We start from the raw sequence: 6,000 nt of genomic DNA, 5'->3' as shown, positions 1-6,000 counted from the left end.
AAACCAAACATTCGTCAGCCGATGAGGCTGGAAGTATGAACCGTAAAGGTGCGGCCAACAGGGCCAGAGTTCGCTGTCCCCAGAATAGGGCATCCTACACCCTCGGGTTCGAATGTCCTTCGGGATGTCACTCCCCAGGGGGCAGCTCCAGAGGGACATGGCTGACAGAAAGCACTAGGAGGTATGGAGCCCCCACCCACCTAGGCCCAGCACCGAGGGATCAGGGGCCCACCCGACCCACCCCCTCGTCCGACAACCCTCCATCCGCTGGTGGAGCGTGTGACAACAGTACCTCAAGCAGAGTGCAGTAAGCGTCTCGCCATCCTCACGGCGTAGGGGGACGCTCCTTAGGAGAGCGCTCCTCAGGGCTGGTTTCTGCTTTCTCCAGAGCTCTAATGTCGGCTATGACGTCTTGCCGAGCTTGGCTGTTCGTGGGCGCGTCAGCAGGTGGTGTGCGTCGCCTCCGCGGCACTGTGGTCCAATCCGGCACAGTCGGCGTTCTCTTGCGGGATGGGCGCCTAGAAGGACTCTCCGGGGGAGAGCCCGAGATATTGAGAAGTCGCGCCGTCTCATCGTATGATCGCAGAGCTTTGCGTCCCCCCTCCCACTGGAAGATAAGCGCAAAGGGATGGCCCCATTGGTACGGAATGTTCATGCTCCGCAGCTTCTCCGTCACCGGGCGGAAAGCACGTCGCCGCTTCAGGGTATGGGGCGCCAAGTCCTGGAAAATTTGGATCTTATGGCCCTGGTATTGCAAGTCCGGCTTGTCCCTGGCGCACTTCCAGATCTCTTCTTTCCCTACAAAGAAATGCACCCTCGTGAGAATGTCCGGGAGGAGGCCCGACCTCCCTGCAGGGGCCGCCACCCGATGTGCTCGGTCAAGAGTGGGGGGCGATACATCCTCATCACCCCGCACCTCGTGGAGGAGCTGCGCCACGTAGTCCATCACGTCCTTCCCTTCTGCGCCGAGTGGCACGCCGCGAATACGGAGGTTGTTGCGCTGGCCCCGGTTCTCCAAGTCTTCCTGCTTGATCTGGAGTTCAATGTTCTGCTCTTCAAGGGCCGACAAGCGCTGCCACAAATGTTCCTGGTCCTCCGTGCGCGTGTCCATAGTCCTTTCCAGGCTATCCACGCGATCTCCCAGCTCCGTGACCTCTCGCTTGAGCTCTGTGACGCATGAGTGTACCTCAGTTCTCAGGGAGCCGATCTCTGCCTTGAGGTCAGACATAAAGGCGGCCATGAACGCCTGTGTGACTGGTGGGGAGTCCGCCGTTCCTCTGGATGGGCCCTCTCCGGCCGCCGGCGCCCCCGCCTTGCCCCACATGGCTGTCACAGGGTTATCTTTGGGGGCCGTCGTCTGATCCGCCCTAGCGCCCCTGTTCGTGCGCGTCATCGTCTGCCTTGGCCAAGGGAGGTCGTTGTAGGCCGCAGACCGTCGCTGTGGTTTGGGGTTCCCGTCCAAAGTAGCTTGTGGGAGCAAGGCCAGGAGGGGGGGGGAGGAACTCTGGCGTGGAGCCCCGAGGGTCAGCCCACACCTCGGGTATCTGAGGGCCCAAGGCTCTGCTCACTCGACTCCTGTAACAGCGGGCCCCAGCGTACCCTCCACAGGACCCAGCCGGCAAAAGCACCCTGTGGCCGATCACACCGTTGCAGGGCGAGCCCTCCGCTCCAGCCCCACAGTCCGGGGTCAGCGTTGGGGGAGTAGCCCTCGTCCCTAGCACACCGCTCCAGCAGATTATCAGGCACCCCACACTGCTAGGGCCCCGCGCACCGCCTCTTCCTGTCCCTCGCCGGTGATGGCGGGGGGAGTTCGCCTGAGTCAGCAGGGCCAGCAGAGGGAAAGACCGTCCCCGGGCAGTACCAAGAGCAGCAGCCCACCTTCGCCGCTCCCCGCTGCGCAAATCAGCCCTACCGCCGCACAGCCGGTGCACCACTGCGCGGACTGGGAAAATGGCGAGTGCCGTCCGCTTCGAAATGTGCCCCGGGGGCACCGCCTGCACCGGAGCACCGTCCGGACCCCAGCCGCAGCGCAGCTCCTCCACTTCGGCGCACGGCGGGGGACGGGATCTCCCAGAAGCAGGTCCGGATAGTGAGTCTTGCGCCTCCGCCCCGATGCCTCAAGAAGGCGGGCGCCGATCGCGCCAGGCGGGCAGAGCGACCGAAGGGTGCAGCCAGAGTGCTCCTCCCTCCCGCAAGTCCGCAGATATGGGGTCCGGCAGCCTCACCTCGCTGTAGGGGCAGAGAAGAGGTCGGCAGGTGTCCGTAGGCGCCCTCCGCGTTCCTTCTGGATCGGCAGCAAGCCGCCTCCGCAGTGGCCCAAGATGGCGGAAAGGTAGGCTCCGTTTGCGCCAAGCCGTTCACTCGCACCACGGGTCTCTCCGGTCACTGCTGCGCAGCCGATGCCCCCAAAAACTCGACCTCAGCCGGCCAGCACACAGGGGTGTCACGGGGGGGCCTGGGTCCCCCTAGTTCCGCCTTGAATGCTTATGAAGAGGCCAACGGCGGCGGGAGCTCCGCAAGAGCACGTCTGCTCACATCGCCGGTCAAGCCACGCCCCGCTATTCTTCTTTTGGCCAGGACCAATGCCAGGTCTATAAATCGGGTCCCCACCTTTATGGTCTTTGACCTGGGAAATAACCCTAACAAGCAGGCTTCTATTGTGTAAGGAATGGTATGTGCGAGGACCTTGTGTAAAACTGTCAGGACATGCTGCCAGTACTCGGGCAGGGATTGGCAATCCCACGACATATGCTTAAAATCCGCATCTATATGTGCACAGCATGGGCACTGCTGTTCGCCACTACCCAGCATTAAGATAAGTCTGTGTGGAGTGAGGTGGATCATATGGAGGATATTACATTGGGTGTATTTAAAGCTGGCTTTTCTGCTTATCTTCTGGGGCGATCTCAATCCCCAATTTTATTCCTTTTATTGCACTAAGCAACCTAATGCAGGGTGTCAGAGCTGTTTACACAACATACACATTATACATTGACAATAAATCAAGTACATGTGTAAATCAATGTACAAGATGAGTTACATGAGACCGGGTTACAAGGTGTACGAGTCACATGCCCTTCATAGCTCACTGTGCTATATTACAAGGATTACAATTATATGAACTGCAGATAACAAAAGGATCCCTGTGTTAAAAGCAATACCCACTTTACTATCTACATAAAATAAAAATCTATCCTCTGCATGTTACCTGATGTGCTTTGCAGGAGACACATTAATCTGCTATGCTACTTTGATTCAAATCTGGGACTTCACAAAACACAGATCTCTCCAGCAAATACGTTAGCCTCTAAATTTATGTCACCCTTTTTACTATTCCCTGAGATTTACTGAGCACCTTTCCAGCAAATGCCTTCACCCATAAAATATTTTAAAATGCAGACTTTGCAACAAATTAAGCCGAATAGATCTACTGACATGCTTCTCCTTGTTGCCAATTTCTTTGTGACAGGGTTTAAAAAATATATCTTTATATATTAGATGAGGCCCAGATTTTGCGTCAGGATTGCGCTACTTTTTTGGCACAATCCTGATGCCAAATCTCATTTGTTAAATCTCATTATGTGCTTCAATGAACTCATGATACCTGATAAACATGTATGAGGTCTTAATATCTGATGTCACTTCTGGTGATGTCACATCCAGTAAGGTAACTTCCTGGTATATCACATGCAATGTCACGCATTGTGACATCATGCCCTGTGATTGCATACTGCTATGTTATGTTATGTTATTGGTGGTTTTGTAGCGCGCTCAATTACTCAGAAGTATCCTGGCGCGTAAAGAGGCAGGTAGGCAACAGAAGAGTAAGAGTAGCTAGTCCGTCATTTTAAAGAGGTGGGTTTTGAGTGCTTTTTTGAAAAGGTTGAAATTCTGAGTGGCGCGTAGCACCGGAGGAAGGGTGTTCCAGGCGACAGCCGCCTTTACAGCGATGGAGTGCCCACCAAGGCGTGTGCGTTTGAAGTGGGGAACAACCAGCAGGTGTTGGGAGGCTGACCTTAGTGGACGGTTAGGTAAGTACCGGGAAAAACGTTTCCTCAGATACAAAGGTCCCTGATCATGGATGGCTCAATGGACGAAAGTAAGGGATTTGAACAGAACCCGTTGAGCAACAGGTAGCCAATGCAGGCTGTGCAGGTGTTGTTGTACGCTGGACTTCAGCGAAATGTTAAAAAAAAGTCTGTCTGCTGCGTTCTGTATGATCTGAAGGCGTTTGGTTAGGTAAGCCGGAATGCCAATAAACAGAGCATTTGCGTAATGGAGGCGGGAAAGAATGAGTGCCCTGGCCACTGTTTCTTTGGCCGTCCTCGGAAGCAAAGGAAAAAATCTCCGGAGAGCTTTGAGAGTACCGAAGCAGACGCAAGTGAGTTTTTTAATGTGCTCATCGAATTTTAAGTTTTCCCCGAACCATACCCCCAGGTTTTTTGCAGGTTTGCCATCAGAACTAGGGGGTGGTACATCAGATGGCCACAGGGATTCTCTAAAGTTGGAGGGGAACTGCCCGTAGAGTAGGATTTCCGATTTGTCTTCGTTATGATAGAGCGCGCGGGTCACCCGACCAATAATTTCGCCACTTCCGGCTTCGGGCCCATATATTTCAAATCACCATATACATTGATCGGATGACCTCACGGTCTGCTATCAAATATTTGTGAGTTCCTTTCGTTATTCTTCAGCGTACCCGACTTACCATCCACCGACGCGGGTACCTATGACCACAATGGATCAGGGAGCTAGCTGTAAAAGGAAAGGCAGCAAAATACAAACCCAACAAATAACATTCAATAATCTTTGTAAAATGACCACGGACAACTGGAAGTTTTAAAGTCTTTATCTAATTTAGTAAAATTCAGAGAGTATCAAATTCACAGTAATTAAGCAATCGATAATCAGAATAACAGAAAGTACATAGCTGAATAGCAAATAAGTCAGTGCAACCATTTATAAACTAATGGAACCAGAACACACTTAAATGAAGGGTCAGGAATTAGAACGTTTAAGATGAATCACTAAAGATGGGATAGGCTTTGATTAGGACTAGTATTCTAGAATTATTTCAAGGGAATGAGACAGGAGTTCGGGACATTCATTTAACTATAGGAGAGTCTATGGAGAGAGAGAGAGACGCTATGCTTTAAGGCAAAAGTTCTTTAGACAGTTTAAGTAAGGAGGTTCTAGACCATATCAGGAAATGACAAACTGCAATGCAAAATATAATTTCTAACAGGTAGGGTAACATAGGAACACGTTACGAAACAAATGCAAATGACTTTATGATTCAATGGTTGCGGAAAGCATGGAAAATTAACATATGCAAAGGTATGTCTTTATTGAAGCAAAAGACAGAAATTCAGAAAGGTGCAAGGTTCAGAGTTTTCAGAGTGATATTTACCTAGACTGGTGTGGAAACCAAACCCTGGCCACGGGTCAGTTAAGGACAGGAAACCCTCAAGGAAGGATACCCCTCAATGGACAGCAGGTGCAGAATGGACACCCCGGACAGGACAGGAAGACCAGATTAGGATCAGGACAGGACCCTCAGGACAGGACCGGCACCCGCAGTTCGGAAGCAACGCCTGCGCTCCACCCTCTCTGCAGCTATCGATCAGGACCCCGATTGGGTCAGCGAATTCCCCAGCAAAGTGCTTCGCCAGCACTTAAGGTTCAGTAAAACCTTCAGAGTCTATGGTCAAATTCCGGACAGAGAGCTCCGCAGCTCCTCTGTATCAAGTCACCTATTGAGTGCGTTGGGTCAGTGACAGGTCAGCTATTCAGACAAGTCGGACAATTTCCCTAGGTGAACCCAGGGTAGATATACTGTTTTGGGACGGTGTACCACCCCCCAATGTTGCAAAGTCTCAGAATCCCTCAATTTGGATTGGTCCTAAGGTAGGGTTTGGGTAACACACCAATCAGAATAGACTATTTGGAGGCCTACTTTGCATCTCTGGGTACCGCCTAGCGAGATTGGGGTTCCCATGG

The sequence above is a fragment of the Lissotriton helveticus genome, chromosome 7 (assembly GCF_964261635.1).
Source record: "Lissotriton helveticus chromosome 7, aLisHel1.1, whole genome shotgun sequence".
Taxonomy (NCBI): domain Eukaryota; kingdom Metazoa; phylum Chordata; class Amphibia; order Caudata; family Salamandridae; genus Lissotriton; species Lissotriton helveticus.
Note: the sequence above shows the minus strand (reverse complement) of the source record.